Here is a 22,285-nt window from a genome sequence, read left to right as displayed (position 1 = left end):
CCACTCCTCCGCTTGAATCCAGCTGGGTGATCTTGGGTCAATCACAGCTCTCTCAGAGCTCTCTCAGCCCCACCCACCTTGCAGGGCAATTGTCGTGAGGATAATAATAACACACTTTGTAAACTGCTCTGAGTATGGCATTAAGTTGTCCTGAAGGGCAGTATATAAATTGAATGTTGTTGTTGTTATCTTTCTCAATTCACACATAATTTAGGAATAAGGCAAGTCCTCATTACTTAGGGCCAAGCTACACATGACGAATGACACTTGAACGGCAAGTGTATTTCTCCCTGTTCACTTGCCTTCCACTCAATCCACTTGCCATTCAAGTGTCATTCGTCATGTGTAGCTTGGCCCTGAAAGAGAGAAATAACGGAGATTGGATTTCTAATCTAGGTTGGATCTAGTGTTACAATAGCTCAGCTTCCCTTCTATATGATCCTCTCTTACGATAATTTTACCTTTTATAATACTGTGTATGAAGTTGCCATACTTGGTCAAACCAGTGGTCCACTGGTCTCAGGTCTGTCTGCTCTCCCAGCGCTCAAGGACAGCAAAGCCTTTCCTAACATCTGCTACTTAAGATCTTATAACTGGGATTTCCCGGGATGGACCCAGGGCTGGAAGCTTCCACATGCAAGACGTGTTCTATTGTTGAGCCTAGCATGCTAGGAAAAGCGGAAGGCAGTAGGAAAAGAGGAAGACCTAAAACGAGATGGCTTGACTCAACAAAAGAAGCCACGTCCTCCAGTTGGCAGGACCTGAGCAAGTCTGCTGATGATAGAATATTTTGGAGGTCTTTCATTCATAGAGTCACCATGTGACTTGACGGCACATGTTGAGCCGCTATGAAGTACTAATCCTTGTGGCCAGCTGATTATTTCCATTGGCTGGAGGTTTAAGACTGACAGTGTGATTTCATGGTCAAGGACTATGATCAGGGACACCTGGGTTAAAAGCTCCGCTCTGCCATAAAATTCACCGGGTAACTTGAGTTGCAGCATACTCTCACGGTGCAATCCTAAGCAGAGTGACTCCAGTCTAAGCCCATCAGTTTCAATGGGTTTGGAATGAAGTAACTCTCCTTAGAATTGCACGGTCAGCCTAGCCCACCTCACAAAGTTGTTGTGAGGACAAAATGGGTGGGGGAGACGTATGAGCTGCACTGAGCTTTCTCAAAGAACATATGATAAAAATGTATCGATAGTGCTGTTTCATACACTGCATATTTAGCTTATAGAATTCAATTCCAGATGATGTGAGGATGCTCAGTAGCTTAAATAGGATTTACCAAAAAAAAGAGAAAAGAATTAGACAAGTGTTTGGAAGATCGATCTATCAACAGCTATGAGCTACAAAGAACCCCCATTTCCAGAGACAGTATACCTCAAAGTATACCAGATGCTGGGGAGCAATAACAGCCATTACCTTCACATTCTGCTTTTGAGCTTCCAAAAAATCTGGCAGGTCACTCTTGGATGAAGAAATCAGGCCTGGGTGAACTTTTTGATCTGATGCAGCAAAACAGTTCTTATGGTCCCCACCGCTTCTCATTTGGGTAATCGGCCCTCGAACGATCCCAAATTTCCACTGGATGTCAGTGTTCCACATAAATGCATTTGGTGGGTCATTTATCTGGCAGTTAAAAATTGCACCTCTTAAGTAAAGCTGTTCAGAAATGACAGTTCTCTCACTGTTCAAATCCGCCTTAATTATAATGCAAACCCTGGCAGGAAGATTATGTTTACAGTGAAAGACATCTAAAATGACTTCCATCCTGGTATGCCAAAAAGGGGAGGGGAGGAATTGGATTTAGTTTCAGAGAAAACAAATGAACATTCTTCACTCATCTCCCCACAGTCTTGATATTTTGATATGGTGTTAAGGAAAAAAAGGGGGGGGGAGCAAACTTGGTTTTTCCTTTCTGACACTTCCCCCTCTTTCCTTTACAAGAGCCACACACAAATATTTTTTCAAAACTGGCAAAAGCTTGAACATGTCACAAGATGATTGATTGCTTGCTGTGTTTCAGCCTTTGATAATTAAGCCTAACACAATGTCTTCTCTTCGCTGCTGAATGGATCCAAATCTCATACGAAAAATTGAAATCGGAAAATAAAGACCCCTTTTAATAACCAAAGGTGCCCATCTGTTGCGTGCTACTGAAGGCAGTAAAAATGTCCAAACACAGAAACAAAACAAAGCAAAACAAAATTCAACAGGGTAGTCAGATTGTAATTGATTCTCTGGGAGGCAATGGGTATTTTGATCTGGATTCAGAGGCCTGGGTATATTTAGCTGCCATAATCCTTGGATATGCAAAACACAGTTGTGCAGTTCTCGAATCCTGCGCATGGATTTTATACACATGTGTGTATTTAATCATTTTCTTTGTTCATTCCAAGGAAAAAGCAGATTTATATATGCAAAGGAACACACACCTATTAGTTATGCTTTCTATCTTTTAGATGGATACCTGTTCTTTGGGGCACTCTCTTCTCTCAGATAATGTTGGGATTTGACTCTTGTTTTGCCTGTTTGCATTTTCACATGTAATTTGACTTACTTGCTGGAGTAAGCCCTTTTACTGCAATGTCTCTTGTTCATTTTTATGTATCTGATTGATGTATGTGGTTTGGGTTCTGTAGAGTCATCTGGAAATATGGTAGTGGAAAGTGCCGTCAAGTCATAGGCAACTTATGGTGACCCCTGCTGTGGTTTTCAAGGCAAGCGACTAACAGTTGTTTTGTCATTGCCTGTCTCTGCATAGCCACCTAGTCTTCTTGGAGTTCTCCCATCCAACTACTAACCAACCCTGCTTAGCTATGGACTCTGCTTAGCTTTGGAGTTCTTCTGACCCTGTTTAGCTTTGGAGATCTGATGAGATCAGAATCAGGGGCTACCTACCAAATGACCTCCTTGACCAGAGAGTTACAGCTGGTAATTCCAGCTGATATTCTTTAGCTTCTGGACTAAGAGACCAAGAGTTCAGTGATAGAGATGGAAAGTGCCTTTAAGTCATAGCTGACTTATGGCGACCCCTGCTGGGGTTTTCAAGGTAAGAGACTAACAGAGGTGGCTTCCCATTGCCTGTAAATAGCCTTTGTCTTCTTTGGTGGTCTCCTATCCAATTACTAACCCAAGTTAACCCTGCTCAGCTTCCGAGATATGACAAGACTGGGCCTGCTTGGGTTATTCAGGTCAGGATCATCTGGTAATATAGGAAGGACTTTACCTCACAGCTTGGATTGGGGCCTTGAAAGAGAAAGTATGATGTTACATTATCAGAGTTGAGCGGGCCTATTTAGTACCTGAATGAGTAACTCTCTAGGAATCCCATAAAAGCCATTGTGAGCTTACCAAATGAAGCACAAAATAGAAGTATGCAGGGGTCATTTCATAGAAAAAGAGCTGGAGAAACTCATTAGCATAACTCATTAGCATAACTCATTAGCATATGCCATACCTCTTGACATCACTGGAAGTGTGTCATTAGCATAACTGATCTGCATATGACACACACCCTGGCATCACCTATCCAGGCTGTTTTGGACCCAATCCTGGCTATTCAGGGCCGAAATTGGGCTCAAAATGGCAAAAAGGAACTGAAAATGGCTGAAAAGTGGCCCAAAATGGTCAGGATCAGGCCATTGCTGAGTGGGAGAGTGATCCAGCACCCGTCAGAGGCCCGATCCGGGCCATTTTGGCTCCAATCCAGGCAGAAATGGGCCCAAAATGGCCGAGAGTCATGTGAGCAGGACCACCTGACATGTGACCTCTATGGGGAACTACCAGAACTGCATTCCTGTGCGTTCCCCCTCAAAATGAGCCCTGGAAGTATGGGAGCACCCCCCTCCCATATGCAAGAAGAAAGGGCTTCCACTTTCTTCCAGAATAATTTTCTTCTCGTGCCAGCTGTTCATATCTAGTGGGATGCTGTTCTGGACAGTCTCCAACATGGGTGGAGTAGTAGGTGTCTTTTTAGAAGGTGTGGATGGCTCCATTACAGCAGGGCATGTGGCAGGTTTCTGTTTATTCTGATTTGCATCCTGAGGACAATCAGTCAAGGTTCTCTGCTCTCACCCCTGCTGCCCTTCAACAATATCTCTTATGAGACTGCTGAATGAGACTGTGTGCAGCTTCAGGGCTGGATGTCATCAATATGTGGATAACACCCAGCTCTATATTTCATTATCCAAGCCTCCAGATGTGCCCATCGTGTTTTTGAACTGGTGTGATGAGGCTGTGCTTTGGTGATTATGGCAAAATAAGCCCAAGCAGAATTCAGATAAGAGAAAGATAAGGCTGGTTAGGCAAGTTGATGTTCTAGATGGATTGGATCCCTTTGTTTTGGATGGGTTGGAGGTGACTTTTGCAGAGCCGGTTAAGAAACAAGAGGTGATCGTGAGTCCAGGCATGCTGCTTGAAAAGTAGGCTGCCATAGTGTCCAGGAGCGCCTTCTATCAGACGCCGGCTCTATCTTTTCTTAGACTCAGTAATAGTTACGCATCTGTGAGGATGATACACTTCTGATGCCACTTGAGAAAGGGTTGAGATCTGGGCCAAATTGTGTCCCGGTATATTTATTTACTTCGTTTATAATCGGCCTTATTCCCCAAAAGAGCTCAGAATGGCTTATGACATTTTCCTTGCCTCCATTTTTTTCCCTCACAACAATTCTGTGAGGTAGGTTAGGCTGAGAGTACATGACCGTCCCAAGGTCACCCAGTGAGCTTCCATGGCAGGATGGGGAATCAAACTTGGTTCGCTCAGCTCCTAGTCTGGCACTGTAGCCGCTACACCACGGTTCTCAACCTTTCTGAACCTGCAGGCACGTTCAGAATTCTGACACAGGGTGGTGAGCTCAGCAACAAAATGGCTTCCACAAAATGGCTGCTGCAGGGGGTGGGGCCAACCACAAAATGGCTGCTACAGTATACCTTCAATCTCACTTGAGCTGTGGAAGCAGCGTCTGCCAAAGCAATGCTTTCAAAACTCTGCACAGTCAATTAAATCTCCAATCAGAAGCCCTGCGGGGCAAAAGCCCCACCTGGTCCCATCCACTTTCTAAAAATACACGGGCCGTCTACACCACACTAGCATACAATTGACACTTGGTCTCAGTTATGAGTAGGTCAAAATGGTCTTCAAGCAATCACCAAAAGGGCCAATTGAACAGCTCAACTTGGCATTGGATTTATTCCAGTCTTCTTATTTCTACAGACCTGAAATAAGTTTTGGGTACATATTAAAGACCCTCCCTCCACACATACACACAGTGATGAGGAAATATAAGAACAGCAATACCCTTGGAGAAAACACTAACCTAAAACAGGGTGCATAAAATATTGAGTGTCTTTCCCCCACCATCCTGGTTGAATTTCTTGGACATGGTTCTCAAAAGTCAGATGTTTTCTGAATTCCCCAAGGGTTTAATCTAAAGTGTTGAGAGCTCATCATTGCTACACATCAGCCTGTCAATCTTTAGGTCTCTGACACTTATTTTTATTAAAACAAGTACCGACCATGTCCAGTGTCTGCCTTTATTCTTTTTAAAAGTTTGATACCTTAAGAGTTCTTTCTTGTGGAACAGAAAAATAAGAGGAACTGAGATTGTCTCCCGGCTCAGATACCATTTTACTTCCAGTCACCAGAAAGGGCCATGTGAGAAGAAACATGAAGAGAGAACCATAATCAGGTTTCCAATGCATATTTTATTGCTAAATAACAGTTGTGGAGACTGATTTGAGTTGGAGATGTAGTTTAGGGGAGGGGGTGGTTAATTCCTTTTCCTTGCAGTGTTTCATGATGATCTGAAACAGCCCCACCCAATTGGAGAAAAACATATAGTCATGCCATATGTAGTTTGTAACTGGGAAAGAAACTGAGGAAGGTAACAGTGCTGTGGCCCCTATCCAAATTGGTAGACCAGGGCATTTTTTCAGCTGGACCGTGGTGGAACAGAGTTCCGGAACCTCTTGAGAATGGTCACATGGCTGGTGGCCCCGCCCCCTGATCTCCAGACAGAGGGGAGTTTAGATTGCCCTATGCACCGAGTGGCGCGTAGGGCAATCTCAACTCCCCTCTGTCTGGAGATCAGGGGGCGGGGCCACCAGCCATGTGACCATTTTCTCCAAGGGCAACCCACTGAGTTCCACCATCTCTTTTCCCAGAAAAAAAGCCCTGTGGTAGACTACCGTGGCTGTTATTTAGCAATAAAGATCTGTTGGTGATCCAAACAGTTTAACCTCCTTTGGCCCTAAAAGAGTGATCAAGTGAGGCATTTGTCAGCCTAGGAAATTGAGATGTATGCAAATGAATTCTGAACCCACCTTCTTGTTGTGAGTCAGACCTCATAGCTCAGTAACGTTTCCTCTGACCAGGAGAGAAGAGTTTTTCCTGACAGCTGTTATGTGAGATCACTTAATTGGAATTTCTGGGGATTGAATTTGGGACTACTGATAAGACAGACTTAATGGGAAATTTCATCTTGTGCCATCACTCAGGTTCTAGAGAAGCTTTCGGCTAACATTAGGAAGAACTTCCTGACAGAACAGTCCCTCAGTGGAACAGGCTTCCTCGGGAGGTGGTGGGCTCTCCTTCTTTGGAGGTTTTTAAGCAGAGGCTAGATGGCCATCTGACAGCACTGCTGATTCTGTGAGCCTGGGCAGATTGTGAGGGGAAGGGAAGAAGGGGTTGCATCAGTGGTTGTTTTTTGTGGCCCTTCTTACATGCCCAGGGTGGTGCCAATCGCCACCTTGTGGTCGGGTGGTGGTTTCCCACAGGCTGGTTTGGCTAGGGATGCTGGAGGTGTTTTGCCATCTTCTGGGCATGGAGCAGGGGTCACTGGAGTAGTTGGGGGTATTTGTGGATTTCCTGCATTTCATTTATTATTTATTTATTTGATTTGATTTATACCCTGCCCTCCCCACAGATGGGCTCAGGGTGGCTGATGGAGGGGTTTGGACTAGATGACCCTACAGGTCCCAACCCTATGATTCCATGATTCTAAGCTGCAGAATAATCTACAATTAGAAGAAGCCACCCGATGCTTCTCTGCCTGAGTCAGAGCTCTAGCTTCATTTACTTCCAATCAACCACCAGTGGGGGACAGGCGATTTGATTGCATCTCTGCCTCAGTTTTGCTTGGATCATTCGATGACTCTGCCAAGGTGCAACCTCCTTCAATTGTCCCTTGAACAGCAACTCATATAGAGGGTGAGTGCCTCTGAAATTCTTACACTTAAAAATAAACAAAGGTTTGGGGGGATACTGTACTAGTTCAGAATGCCACACATTTCAGTTCTTTTTCAAAAAAGAATGTCTGACAGCGCTCAGAAGTTTGGGGAGCAGAAGGCCAACCTCTGAATATCATCGGGCCCCCTCCATCAGCTCTCCGTTTTTTTGCAAATGACCTTTGCCTGCCTCTGCTCTCTCTCTTGACCCCAGGTTAAAGGATTGCAAGATAGCTCTCATCTGCTTTGTGTCAGTGTTTCCTTTCTACAGGAACTCCTGGAGATGGCTTGGTGGGAATCCACTGATAAAAAAGTGGCGCTCGTTTCTCACTCACCAGAAGGAAAACAAAACCAAGGAAAGAGCGTTTCCTGCAACGCTTCAGCCAGTCGATAAGCGTAATTGGCTAGGTCTGTCTCCTGCACATTGATTGCACCTTCTAATAAAAGAGCTATTGATTGGCACATTATAGAACGGTGGCTTGTATGGGCTACAGTTCTTCCTAATGTTATTACTACATCAACCTTTTCCTGTATCTGGCTCTTTGGTGTTATAAATTATGTCAGCTGCCTACAACCTTTTTTTTTTCCAGGGCTCTTGGACTTTGGGTTAGTTTCCTTTTATTCCTTTTTTTTTTTTAACCTTCTTATCGGCCAACAAGTCCTCGCGGGAGGCATAAGAGATCTTTAAGAGGAGGCAGAGAGCAGGAGAGCAGTTTCATTGCAATTCCAAAGTAGTAGCATTATTAGGGCTATATTTTATGTTTTAATTGGGCCTCAGAAATCAAATAAATTGATATTCCTTGACATCACTTTAATGTAGCTGTGATTAGTGGGCCGCAACACTGGGCCAAGAGAGGCTAAAACCCTGTTTGGGGACGCTTACGACATCTTTCTAACCTTGTGAATGCCAGCAGAGGTCAGTGTGAAGACAATCACTTGGGGTCTGTATAGACCACGGTAGCAAAGTGAAAACTCTGCATGGACGTTTCTGGCTAACCTCCATCTGTAACAAGATGCATCTTTGTTTTAATCTGTTTCCATTTTAAAAAAACCTGAATTCTGTGACCTGGGGTTGCCAGCCCCTGCTTGGCGTGGGGAATTGCCCTACCCCAGCTGCCACTTGGCACTCCTCGCCTGGTTGGCAGGGGCAAAAGCCAGAGCACACGGTGCAATGGCATGCGTGCACTCTTCAGGCCTTCTAATGATGTCACTTCCTGTTCAAAGCGGAAGTGACAGAGTCTCAGCGAAAACACCACAACAAATCCAGGTGGATGGTCGTAGAGAAACCAACAGGCATGGCAGAGCAAGGAAGGCCAGTAGGGACAGATCATCCGTGCCTCAGCCCTGTGTATGCTTTGTGCATGGCAACCGGTATCTTCCACCCACCCAGTTCCATCCCTGATTGGGGGGACTGGCGACCCTGGACCTGAGTTAACTCCTGTGCTTGCAGAAGACGCCAGGTCACTGCCGGAACTTCCAGTTTAAAAAGAATCCTGTGGCCAAAGAAGATGAGAGCCAAACTACAAGTGGCGCCTGACACAGGTTGGACCCTTGTCAGTTTCCCTCAAGTTTTGATAGGAAATGTAGGCATCCTGGTCATGCAGCTTGGCTCTCTGACTGCTGTCCAATGGACTTTTCAACGGTCACTTGTCCAACATTCCGCCAAGCTGCCTACATTTCCCATCAAAACTTGAGGGAAGCTGACAAGTGTCCAACCTGTGTCAGGCGTCACTTGTAGTTTGGCTCTGAGTCTCAACAATTGCAGGGAGCTTTAGTGTCCCTGCCGTCCCCCACCCCTATAACTAACAAAGCCTGGATATAATTTGATCCTGCGTGAACCACTGAAGGAACACTAGTGTAAAAATTCGCAAACTTACTCTGCTGTTTGGCTAGGGATCCTGATGGTGTTTTGCCATCTTCCGTGCATACAGCAGGGGTCACTGGGGGTGTGGGGTGGGAGGTTGTTGTGAATTTCCTGCATTGTGCAGGGGGCTGGACTAGATGACCTTGAAGGTTCCTTCCAACCCTATGAAGCTATGATTCGATGTAAACTAACTGAAATCAACCATCTTGGACTGGAGTAACTCAGCTTAGAACTGCGCTATAAATTTGTTAAACTTTCTAGTTCTTATATTATATTAGCGGATTGATGGGGCTGCCTGGTCAAATAACAGGGCAGAGGGGTCTTTCTTTGTTTTGTTTTTTTACCATGAATAAATAAGGTGGAATCAAACTGAAATATTTTTAAACTGGGTTTTCTTAAGGTGCAGCCTGAATTGTACCTCCTTTAAAGCTCTCCATTGTTTGCCTCCATATGACACTGCTATATTTAGCTTTACTGCTTGCTCTGCATAAAATCGTGCAATAATTACCCGCCTATCAACATTTCTCTATAAATCTTCAAATGCCTGGCATCTGATGATAATGTAGTAAGGAGGTCGTAATGTAAATGTATGTACATTATTGCACTTATTGTTTAAATGACATAAGAGTTGGGAGCGAGAAAGGAAGATTAATTAAAGATTTAAATATTCTCTCCTTCCTGGTGACATCTGAATACAGCTTCTTAGTATATAAAGCTTTGAGTCCTTTCCCCCACAAGCTCTTCAGTTATCATGGAGACTTTATTGCAATCTAGGACTCGCGGTGCAATTGCATATTATTTGCAAATTAAGAACATAATATCAAGAGGCTAGATCAGATTGAAGGAATTCTCCTGGTCCGGTATCCCATTTATTATAGAGGCTAATAACTTCTGTGTAGAGGTATGAGTCTCTTCCTATAGGTGTCCTCCACAGCCCATATGCACCTGAGAAGAATGGAGGTCCAAAACATATCTCCCATCTCAGGTGGCCAACCAATCACTCAAACTTCCAGAAGGTTTAAGCAGCAGGGACATGCAAACAGGAGTTATTCTGATGCCATGACACCGCTTCTGGTCCATAAAACCATAAACTCTATGGTTTTATCATAGGATTTCAGAAGAGTCCTTGAGCATCACTGTGATGTGACATCATTTAGGGGGTTCTGCTGGAAATGATGTCATAGCAGTAGAACCATACCGATTTAATTCTCTATCCCTCCCCCCAGCTTTACCAAGCAGACAACTGAGGCTGCCGGCAAGAGGTTTCCCTTCATAGCAGGAGAGCTGGCAGCCCTAAACCCAATAGAGAGGGAAAATGTAATATAGAGAAAGTGGAACAGGTGATTTAATGTAGAAAAAATGCAAAGAACGTGCACTGCTCTTCCAGTCCCTCATTCCTCATGTAAATCATACACAGCAAAATCTAATGCTGTGATTTACCAGTCCTCCTTTGGCTGGTCTTGTACACTAAAGCATCCAAGAGCTACAGAGTACATCCTAGTCAATGATATCAGAGCGAAACGAGAATTTTTTTGGCCAAAAATAGACTAACAGTACAATCCTAAGGAGAGTTACTCCAGTCTAAGTCCATTGAAATCAATGTGCTTAGACTGCAGTAACTCGTCTTAGAATTGCACTGTAAAATGTGTTGTGGAGTGAACCCTCATTGTGGCTGGAGTTCTATTGATCTCCCCTGTGCTACACCTGTGTTGATTGATCCATTAATTAAAATATGGAGCTCAAACCATGCCAAGGGCTTACAATGTGCCAAGGGAGCTTTGACTCTAGAAGGCTCACACCCAGGAAATCGAGTCGGTGTCTAAGGTACTACTGGACCTGAATCTTGCTCTTCTGCTACAGACAAACATGGCTACCCACCTGAAGCTATCTTCATGGAAGGCACCACATTCTGCTGTCTGGAGTGGAAATCCATCAACCTCAGGTCTGAAGAAGGAAGCTTTGACTCTCATAAGCTCCAACCCAGGAAATCGAGTTGGTCTCTAAGGTGCTCCTGGACCCAAATCTTGCTCTTCTACTACAGACCAACATGGCTACCCACCTGACACTATCCACTAGGTCACACTTTCTCTTGCACAAGCACCTTTGCTTTTGCAAACTCTTCTTCAAACTGCTCCATGTAGCCTTTATTAGGGGCTGCCCTAATGAAAGCACCCAATTACTTTAAATGCCATTTTTTAGGGGAGAAAAGGCAGGCAGGGTTTTTTGTCAAGCCTGGAGTGATTTCCAGTCCCCATTTTGTCGTTTTAGAAAAGGGAGCACATAACTCAATTAGAGACAGAAACATTAAGTGTGCAGTAAAGCCGTCAACTGCCGATGATTCATTCATCTATTGACCAGTTCTATCAGGGATATATTTTCTCTAATCAATAGTAAAAGACCACAACAGTGATTGAAATGTTAAGATGTTCTGTCTTTTACTGTTAACAGTTGCTTTCATTTAGACACTTCCCATCCAGGAGACGTTCGATGACCAATCTCCAAAGCCTATACAGTCTTTGAAAGATTTGGGTGTTGCTAGGTTTAACAGCACAAGCAGGGTGTAAAGTCCTGTCTTAAGAGCAAAATATTTCTTACAAGTTTAGCATCTGATGCTTTGATGATAAACTAGTACCGAACTGTAAAACAAAAAGAAAAAGATAAGGAAAGCAGTTAAATCTTTTTTGTATTTTTTAAAAATATGCTGGTTCAATTTGCACATCCTCACTTTGAGGTTGCTTCTTTGCCATTCCTTGAATTGAGTCTTATTTTCTTGCCATTTTTTGTTTGCACTGGATTTTCCACACTGCTGAATGTTATTGTGAATCAGTAAATCAGCATGAGAATATAAATTCCATGTAAACTGTGTATAAATTGGATAAACCCATCTATTAATATATATTTATTCCACACTTTGCTCAAGGAATTCAGAGCGACATTCTACTCAGCTTATTGTTTGTCTCTTAAAAAGAAAGTGATAGGTATGTACTGCCTCATGAGGCCATGTGGTATAGTGGTTAGAGTGTTGGCCTAATATCTAGGATTCCAGGACTAATTCTCCCACTGCCAGAAAGCTTACTAAATAAGTTCCTTTCAGCTTAACCTATGTCATAAAGTTTTTATGAAGATAAAAGGGAGAAAACAGAGTCATGTACAGCACACTGGCCTGAACTTCATGGAGAAAGGATGGGTGAGATTAAAAAAAATCTGGACAGATAGGTAAATATCACTAGTTTGGAATGCCAGAAGTACTTGGGGAGAGGAGGAATGCGCATTGGTTGTGGTCATCTTGCTTTTGGCAAATTTTGATGAAGTATTCAAGGCTGAACAAGTTTGGCCTCTCCTAACCTCAGGCAAAATTCCTATCCCACAGTATAGTACAAGTCTAGGTAAGCATTGCAGAATGAATGTATCTTTCTTGGAACAGAAAGATCTTTGGTGACTAAAGCAATACAACACTTTTTTAAAAGATTCTTCTTTTTTGCTTTTAAACTTTTCTTTTTTTGCAGCCCTGATTATCCCAAAAGATCCTTTTCTAACTTTTGTCGGGAGCTGTAAATTCTTACTTGGATGCAAGACCAAAAGTTTTAAATGTCAAGATTGACTCTGTAGCCACCAAGGACGATGATGCAAACTTCGAAAGTCTGTGATACTTGTGTAAATGATATGGAATCCAGCTGCCCGTGTCTCTCTTGTTTTTCCTCCTCGGTTCCTTTCCAACCTTTATTTATTATCCTTGAGAGAGTAACAGTTGAAGCGCAAGCATGAAAAACCAATCCTCTAAAGGTCAATAAGGAAGTCAATAGCCTAATCAATAGCATAACTAAAATGTTACGCTTAATGTTAATTAAGACGCTACCTGGCTGAGATCTTCAGCAATTTTAAGGGGCTTTGCAGAAGCCTGGTTCAATAATTGGAGTGTTCCAAGGTAAATCAGACACAGCTATAGAGCTATGAGAAAACTGGCAATAATCCCAGTTCAGTTTGCACTGATAGGGGATGCTGGTACATTTAATTGCTCCATGATAGGAGTATAACCTTAGCCTGGAAAAGCCAAGAACAGCAGGGCAAAGATTTGAAGGGGTTGGGCAATAAGCCATGGAGGGAACTGGTCACCACTATACTAGGACTAACAAACGGCAGAATAGGGGCCCTGGTTGTCTACTGCTGTTCTGAGCTCTGGCAACATCAGCTGCAGTGCTACATCACTTTTGGGAGAAACCTGGACGTGGCATAGGATAGCTCTAGGAATCATTGGAAACTCTATGGTTTTACGATAGAAAAATGTAGAAGTATAGCTGATGTCATACTTCCCTATGTTCCCCACCCCTCCCACCACTTCCAGGCTTGGCCTGGCAACCCTGTTCCCAGGGGTCATTTTGTAGAAAAAGAGCTAGAGGGACTCATTAGCATATCTTATGAGCATAACTGATTTGCATATGCCATGCCCCTTGACATCACCAGAAGTGTGTCATTAGCATAAGTGATTTGCATGTGCCACATCCCCTGACATCACCTAACTTGGCTGTTTTGGACCCAGTCCTGGCCATTCAGTGCCGAATTGGGCCCAAAATGGCAAAAAGGGGCTGAAAATGGCCAAAAAGGAACCTATAATGGTCAGGATTGGGCCACTGCTGAGTGGGAGAGTGATCCTCCACTCATCAGAGGCCCAATCCAGGCCATTTTGGCACCAATCCAGGCTGAAACGGGCCCAAAATGGCCAAGAGTCAGGTGGGCGGGGCCACCTGACATGTGATCTCCTTGGGGAACTGCCAGAACTGTGTTCCTGTGCGTTCCCCCTTGAAATGAGCCCTGCCTGTTCCACTTCTTAGATTATTAGTGAACAAAATATAACACAAGAGCTTGTTTTATTCTGAGTGAGACCACCAGTCTCTCAAGGTCAGTATTGTCTGCTCTGACCAGCACACTCTATATGCATTGATTTCCGTGAGTATAATGTCATCTGTGGTCATTATGAGCAATGAAGCGAGGGCAAATGCAACCTTCTGGGAATTCACGGGGAGCATGTTGTGTCAGAGCGGGACCACAAGTGACGCCTGACACAGGTTGGACACTTGTCAGCTTCCCTCAAGTTTTGATGGGAAATGTAGGCATCCTGGTCTTGCAGCTTGGCTCTCCGACTGCTGTCCAATGGACTTTTCAACTGTCACTTGTCCAACATTCCGCCAAGCTGCCTACATTTCCCATCAAAACTTGAGGGAAGCTGGCAAGTGTCCAACCTGTGTCAGGCGTCACTTGTGGTCCCGCTCTCAGTCAGTGTTTCAAAAAACGAGTTCAGCCCAAAGTTGGCCAACAGTCTTGACGTTCAAAGAATCTATATTTGCAATTTGTACTTCAGGCCCAAATGCATTACATGTATGTCGGGTTACTAGTTCCAGGTTAGGAAAGTACTGGAGATTCTGGGATGGGGCCTAGAGAGGGTGGGTTTTGGGGAGAGGAGGGACCTCAGCAAGACATAATGCTATGGATTTTCACCCTACAAAGAAGCCATTTTCTTCAGTGGAACTGATCTCTATGGCCTGGAGATCAGTTGTAATTCTGGGAGATCTCCAGCCTCTACCTGAAAGTTAGCAACTAGAGATGGGCACAATCCGCATTACGATTGAAAAAAACCCACGATAATGGCGATTGCGCGATCGGGACCCGGCGGATCGTACTTGGGCACGGCCAATGATCCAGCAGTCGGGAGGGGGGCTGGATCGAGACTTGATCGGGGCGATCATGCTCAGATCGGGAAGCCAGACACTCGGGCACCAGCAATCTATTCCCCTGGCAATGGAGCCAGGGGAATGCCTGAGCTGTATTTGCCCTCCTTCTGTCGCCCTGGAAACCCGAATGGAAGCCCAGCTTGCCTTGATCAACAGGGCTTCCTTCCAACCATGGAGCAGCAAAGCAGTCACCAGCTGGGAGAAGACACCCAAGGGAGGGAGGGGGAAGGGGATGTTCTGTAGCCATGGGCACTCCAATCTCATCCCTGCAAACCCTGATAGGCAGCTCTGACGGCCAAACACAGACAGCCAAACACAAACACAGATGCCGCTGGCATCAGCCACCGTTCCTGTATCGCTGGGAACAGCGGGGCGCCCCTCCGCTTTTGCCTCCACGATCCACAGATCGGAAACGGGAGATGACCAATGTGGATCGTTAATTTGGGATCGTCGCCGGTGCCGATCCACAATCAGCTTGATCAGAATTTTTTTTTGGATCGTGCCCACCTCTATTAGCAACCCTACATGAATGTGGTTTTACATGTAGGAAGAATTAGGGTTGCTAGATTTCAGGAAATTCCTGGAGATTGGGGTGGAGTCTGGGAAGGGAGGAGTTTGGGAAGGGGAGTGAATTCATCTTGGATGTGATGTCATAGAGTCCTCTCTTTGAAGCTGCCATTTCCTCCAGGGGAAGTGATCTCTGTAGACTGAAGATCATTTCTTCTTCCAGGAGAATTCCCAAACTCACCTGGAAGTTGGCAACCGTGAGATACAGCTAATTTTTTCCCCCTCCCCAGCTTAGCTTGGTTCTTCTTTCTTGTGAAGAGCGAAGGGAGCATCTTGATTTCCCATGGGACGTGTTTCACATGGTAGCATCCTCAAGCAAATGGCTCTCTGAACTTTTAAAGGCTCACTCGGTGTTCATTTGCTTTGGGCAGACTTTAAGCAGCAATATAAATATGCATCTTCTTAATTCACAAATGCATTTTAGCCTATAAAGAATTCATGTTTGCATATGAAAACACTGCCTCCATTCTAGCTAAGTACCATTCTCTCTCTTTCTCTTCCCTCCCTCCTTTTATTTTTTTTCTTATCCCCCCCCCCTTGACTTTTTTTCCTCTTGCTTTCCTTGCAAGGATCACTGAAGAACTCTTCCGTTTTTCTAATGTAGCTAAAAGAGAATATTCACTTGCAATTCTGAATTCAAAACCATTCCCAAAGCCCTGGAGTCATATTTCAGGGCTGGATGGCACTTAAAGGCCCATAATCTTTTTGGTGAATGGGTTTTGCAATATACAAGCTGAGGCAAATGATTCAGTTTAAGGAGCCAAGGGGCTGCGGGAATTGGGGGCCCTGAACACAGAGCGTCTTGCCATTGTTTTAATTATTTATTTATAAAATGCTTGAGCAGGCAAACGGGTTGGGGGAGGCATTTTTCACGTATTGTTGGTTCCTGGCAACCGATGTTGTGATTTAAGAAGGAGTAAAAAAATAAAATAAAATCAAAGAAGAGTAAGATAGCTGTGATTGCATATGTTTTCTTCGGAAGCTTTGTTGCCAAAATGATATATCTTGTTATATCTGTTTGCAAAGAACATTTAAAAAAATACATATGAAATTAGCACTTCTGTTAATATTTTTGTAAAACAAGAAGAAATCTCCCCCCCAAAAGCTATTAAAGAAAACTCATTACAATTCTGCCTGAGGGCCAAGCTACAAGTCATTGAACGGCAAGTGTATTTCTCCCTGTTCACTGGCCCTCCACTCAATCCACTTGCCGTTCAAGTGTCATTCGTCACTTGTAGCTTGGCCCAAAGTTAAACATACTGTCAGCCCTTGAAAAACTCCAAAATTTCAGTTATTATTTTTTTTAATTCACACACACATGCATATATCTCAGTGGAGTACAGTTTTCCTATTTCATCCTATTATTACTCCTGAATTTCACTCTTCTCCTCTCCTCTCCTTTCTATTGTTAACTGGGCAATTTCTAAAATTAACAACAGAATTGGTGCTGAACGGCAAGTGTATTTCTCCCTGTTCACTTGCCCTCCACTTGCACTCCACTCGCTCCACTTGCCATTCAAGTGTCATTCGTCACTTGTAGCTTGGCCTCTGTTTTCATTTCGTTCATGTGATCTGTGTCTGTCTAGCTAGCCTCATTTCCAGGGCACATCTCTGCGTTGATCATCATTGCGGAAAAGGCATCTTTATGAACATGTATAGAATTGCATCAATAAGATCAATGAATCATTATGAATGTGAAAGGGAGTGGAAAAAGGCAGATGCTGAAACTTCTAGCAAGTGGTACGTGCAAAGTGGTATGTAGAGAATCCCATTTTAAAAAAAAACTGAAAAGAAGAATTTCTAAACATCAGTTCCACATTGGGGGGAAAAGACTATCACCCCAATGCTGGAAGGGTTGTGGTGAGGAAGGTAATTTCTCTCACTGTTGGTGGAAATGCCAATTCTTAGAGGAATTTTGGAAGAAAGTTCTTAAAGAAATCCAAATGATGACAGGCTATTCTCTTCCATTGTCACCAGAAATCCTTTCCGGGTGTGTTTCTCAATGGGAAACACACCCGGTCCACATTCCTTTGATACGTAGGGACCTTAAAGCAACCCTATTGGTTGCTGCAAAGAGTGCCATTGCGACCTTATGGAAGTCTAAGGAAGTCCGGACGATTGAAAATTGGCTCACAAAAAATTGGGATCATTTTATCTCTGAAAAATTGGCTGATAAGATTTATCAGGGAGAGCATTTTCCATCTACAAATACAAATTTTGTGGAGAAGTGGTTTCCATTTTTTGAGTATCTGGAAAGTAACAGTTCTCATCCAGGTCTAAAGTTATTTCAGGTTTTAGAATATGTTTAAAATATATGTAAATTTCTGTATTTCATCACTTTGCAAACTTTTTCACAGTTTTGCACTAGTTATCGACTCTCGCTCAGAAATTTTGGAATTACGAAAGTCTGACAGTTTGAAATTTTGGGAATGTTGTAATTTTGAAACTGGGAGTTTTGAAAGTTTGGAATTTTGTGATTTATTAGTTGTTAGTTGTATTTTACATTGTGCAAATTCTATTTAATCATTGTATGGAGAATAAGGATTATTAATAAAAATTATTTTTTTTTAAAAAAAATAGAAGACTAGAAGCCCTCTGTGCAGAGGACTTTTTTCTGCCTTGGTTTTCAAACTGCACCAAAAAAATTTATGTGTTTGCATTAGAGTATTCCCATTACTATGTCTTCACTTTCTAAGCTTTTCTTGTTCTTGGTACTTGCTTTTTCAAACTTGGCTTGTTACAATCAGGGAATAGCAGCACCTCTTTATGGAGTACAGGCACCACTTGGGCATTCGGGGCTTGGGCTCAGAAATGAAGACGGCATGGATATTAACCCCCCCCTCTCTCTCTTTTGTTTTTTTAGAAAAAGAACACTGGTTACAAATTACAAGCTTTCCAGAAAGACAGTAAACCATCTGGAAGGGGAAGTATGCATTTTCAAAGTTATTTCCTGCATTGTTGCCATTTCTCTTCTACTATTCTTCTAACTTCACGAAGTTGTATTGCAAATACAGCACTCAGTGATTGCCATACTGGGTTCATAGAGTCATAGAATCATAGGGTTGGAAGGCACCTCCAGGGTCATCTAGTCCAACCCCCTGCACAATGCAGGAAATTTACAACTACCTCCCTTCCCCCACACACCCCCGGTGACCCCTTCTCCATGACCAGAAGATGGCAAAACACCATCAGGATCCCTAGTCAAACTGACCTGGGGAAAATTGCTACTTGACCCCAAGGTGACGATTGGCCTTACCCTGGGCATGTAAGAAGAGGCCACGAGAACTAAGCACTGATGTAACCTTTCCTGCCCTCCCTCTCATGATCTGCCTAGGATCTCAGAATCAGCACTGTGAAATAATTGCTGTGTTTATTGAATAATGTATACGAAATGTTTCTGCAAAATACACAATTTCACCTTTTTGAAACACATTTTTTAAAATTGTTTATCGTAGGTCTTAACCTGTTGGTTTGTTCTTTTTTGCCATTTCTGTTCTGTCAGCTCCTCACGTCCACCATTTTCTTTGCCTCTCTACAAGACTTTTGTGGGCTTTATTTTTAGCCAGTCATTTCTATGACAAAATCCTTCTAAAGGTAACAACAGAAAGTATAAGCTGACAGTTTGCAAGGGCAGGAGGGACTTGTGAAGAATAATATTGCTGCTTAATATGATTTGAGAATTCAAAAATGCAAAAAAGAGAGTTTTGTATATGATCCTTAATGATTTTTTCCTCATTTCAATATTTCTAGATTCTCAAGTACAAGACTGTAGTGCTGAAAAACAAAATTGATCTGTAGTGTGAAATTGTTCTCCAATCTTTCTCAATGACTTTACATAACTTTGTGGATGCCGTTCTGCCATTCTGGTTATGAGATCTGAGTATCTCTGGTAGTTAATTTTGGGTTAAATGGCAGAGGCCAAACCAGATGTTATAAGACACAGGACACTGCCTTCACCTCATTTCCTTGGCTGTCTTTTCTAGTTCTCTTCCACATTTTTTCTTGCTCTTCCTCCAAGGAACTCAAGAAGTTTTCCTTTTCTTCATTTTATCCTAAATACTACATTGTGAAGAAGGTCATCGAGTGAGATTGGCCCAAAGTCACCCATGGAGCTTCTGAGTTGAATGAAGTATGAAATCTTATTCCAATACTCAATTTGCTACCTTGCAGTGACTCCTTTTAACATCTAGCACAAGTAAGGAACAACACAATATTATTTCATCACTGGATAGCCAGGCAGCAGGATATGGGGGCAGGGACATTGGGGGCAGCCATCAGCAATGGTGTGAGGTCACTTCTGAGGAAAACCCAGAAGTGACATCAAAACTCTGTAGGAATTGTCAGAAACTCTACGGTAAAGCTGTAGAATTTCCAGCGATTCCTAGAGGGGTGTGAAATCACTTCCAGGTTTACACCAGAAGTGATGTCACAGCATCAATCCAGGGGGCATTTTTATTTTTCTCACTACCACTCATAGTAATGGCGGGAAATGGGAGCCGGGGGCAGGAAATCCCCCACTCCCACTGAGGGGTGGCACTGCTGTTCCACTGTGTCTCCTCATAAGGAATGTAAAAAAGTACAGTACAACAGCACCACATCACACTGAAATCCATGAATTGTGCAGTTTCTTATTTGGTCCCTCGGCAGATGGTAAATTTTCTGGCCATAGATAATCCACAGACTTAGATTTTCTTCATAGAATAAACTTGTGTGTTTTTCTTTAACTGAGTCATCTTTCAGTTATTTCGACTCCATTTATTTTTTGTGAATAGTTATTAAACATTAAACAAGACTGTAGATTCTGCTAAAGTATTGAAGGACAGACTTCCTGGCATAGACTGGGGTTCTCTTTTGGCAATGCCAATGTAGTTTAACTTCAGCAAGTTGAAGAGCTACTTGTGCCAGCAGCCGGAGGGCACCTCTGTCAGGAAACAGCTTAAACGGCAGCGTCTTTTTTACCACCAGGTAAGAAAAAATTGGCAGCAGCCATTGAAAGCCTAGCTCATTCTTCATAACTTTTATGATGTCTTAAATCGTGGAAGATGAAACACAATTTCCAGAGGGACGTGTCCAACACTTCTTCAGTGGCCTGCTAGCACCTCCCCATACCCAGATTTGTTATGGAAACTATTCTGACTTTTTTGAATTTTTATAAGTCTGCAAAAAAGGGGAGGGGGGAGGGGACCTCAAATGGTACAATCCATTCTACTATTTAATTCTCTTGAATGCATAAGTCTGGTCTTAGTTCCTCAGCTCTCTCTCTGTTTTTATCCCATCGTTCCTCCAACATCCTTCCTCCATCTCCATTGTCCTTCTAAAGAACCCGGTGAGGTAGGTTAAGTTGAGAGGAAGTGACTTCCCTTTTCAACTAAAGGGTTAAATAGGCCAAGAAGATATTTTGTGTGTATGTGCATGTATAAAAACTCTGCGGAGCCAACTTTGCATACAAGATAAAGATCATATGAAAATTTACATGTTAATGGAACATTTAAGGGGGAGGGAATTGCCCTTTGTCAATTGATTGTATAAATATTTTATCAAGTGTAATATTAAGAGAAGGCAGCCGTGAAGGCATTCAACAGTGAGATTTCTTTCTCTCTCTTTTTTAGAGGAAGAAATTAGGACATTATTGTTGAAGAAATAATATAAAATGGGGAGTTACAAGCACTTGATCTAAACTGTAAAAACCTTTCATGCGCCCTGGCAGCAAGAGCAGATTAAATCCATAATGAAATGGGTAACTTTAAGTCTGCATAAATTTCCCGAGTAGGCTCAGTTTCCCGGGAATCTCTTTCGGCTAGATTAATGGCCAGCAGCCTGCCACATAATGAACTAGCTCGCCTTGGCAATGTGCTCATGAATTTATTATGGTGTCCACCAATGTGCTATACGGCCTGGACATCTTTATAAATCGTGGATTTAGAAGTGCCGCGATGAGCTGTTTCAATCTTAATGGTAAGGGTGATTTATCGCTCACGGTTTGTTCAACCCGCCTCCCCACTTCCCTCCCTGACAGTTATAAAAAAGGAAAAAATACAGGTCATATCACTGATGGAAATGAAATGTGAAGGTAATTAGATAATGCCAAATGGATATGGGAAAGGGGGCACTGTTGAAATGTTAAATATGTTGGTAATTTTTTTTCTCCCTCCGAGCAATTATATCAGGTTGATTTATTTTTACAGTTGATAATCACTTAACTACCTGTGGCTGATTTTTACCAGATCTTGCGCCGATGGAGAGGGAGAACTGAGGCTTTTCGCCCTGTAATTGTTTATTGTAAATTCATTTATCTCCAAATACCTAATTTATTATGCAATTTACACATGCCACAGCTCATTGCTGATGGAGAATAATGATTACCCATTTGGTTTTCTTGTAAAACTCCTTTTCTTGGCGGCTCGGGAAAAAAGAATTGGCTGCCAAAACTGCTAAGATTTAAACAATCTGTGCATTTTAATATATTGCGAAGAGAGAGAAGAAAGGAGAGGGGAGAGAGAGGGAGAGAGAATGCAAAAGAGTCTAGAACCAAGTGTGACTTAAGGGTCAGAGTTGGTAAGGAGCTAATGACCAGTTCATCATACTACCATTCTCAGTAAAGCAATATCACAATAAGAAAAACATTTTTAAAAAGAATTTGTTGCGGTGCAATTAGGTCTTAAATGCATTTTTAAAGAATTTTTGTCATTAGGGCTGAGCCAAAAAGTATTCGAAATTTTGCAGTGCCAAAAATCTGCCCCAGAAATGTTTATTTATTCACATTAGGTATATTGCTCTCACTTGTTTTTATTTTCTATCGCCCACACTTGCCCTCAGAGCTTCAAATAGCAGGAACAATAGCAGAGAACTGAGTGGATATTTGCACAATGAGCATGATTCATTCCATTACCTAC

This window comes from Eublepharis macularius, chromosome 16, assembly GCF_028583425.1.
Source record: "Eublepharis macularius isolate TG4126 chromosome 16, MPM_Emac_v1.0, whole genome shotgun sequence".
Lineage (NCBI taxonomy): Eukaryota > Metazoa > Chordata > Lepidosauria > Squamata > Eublepharidae > Eublepharis > Eublepharis macularius.
The sequence above is the reverse complement of the archived record's forward strand: the minus strand, read 5'-3'. Positions refer to the sequence as shown.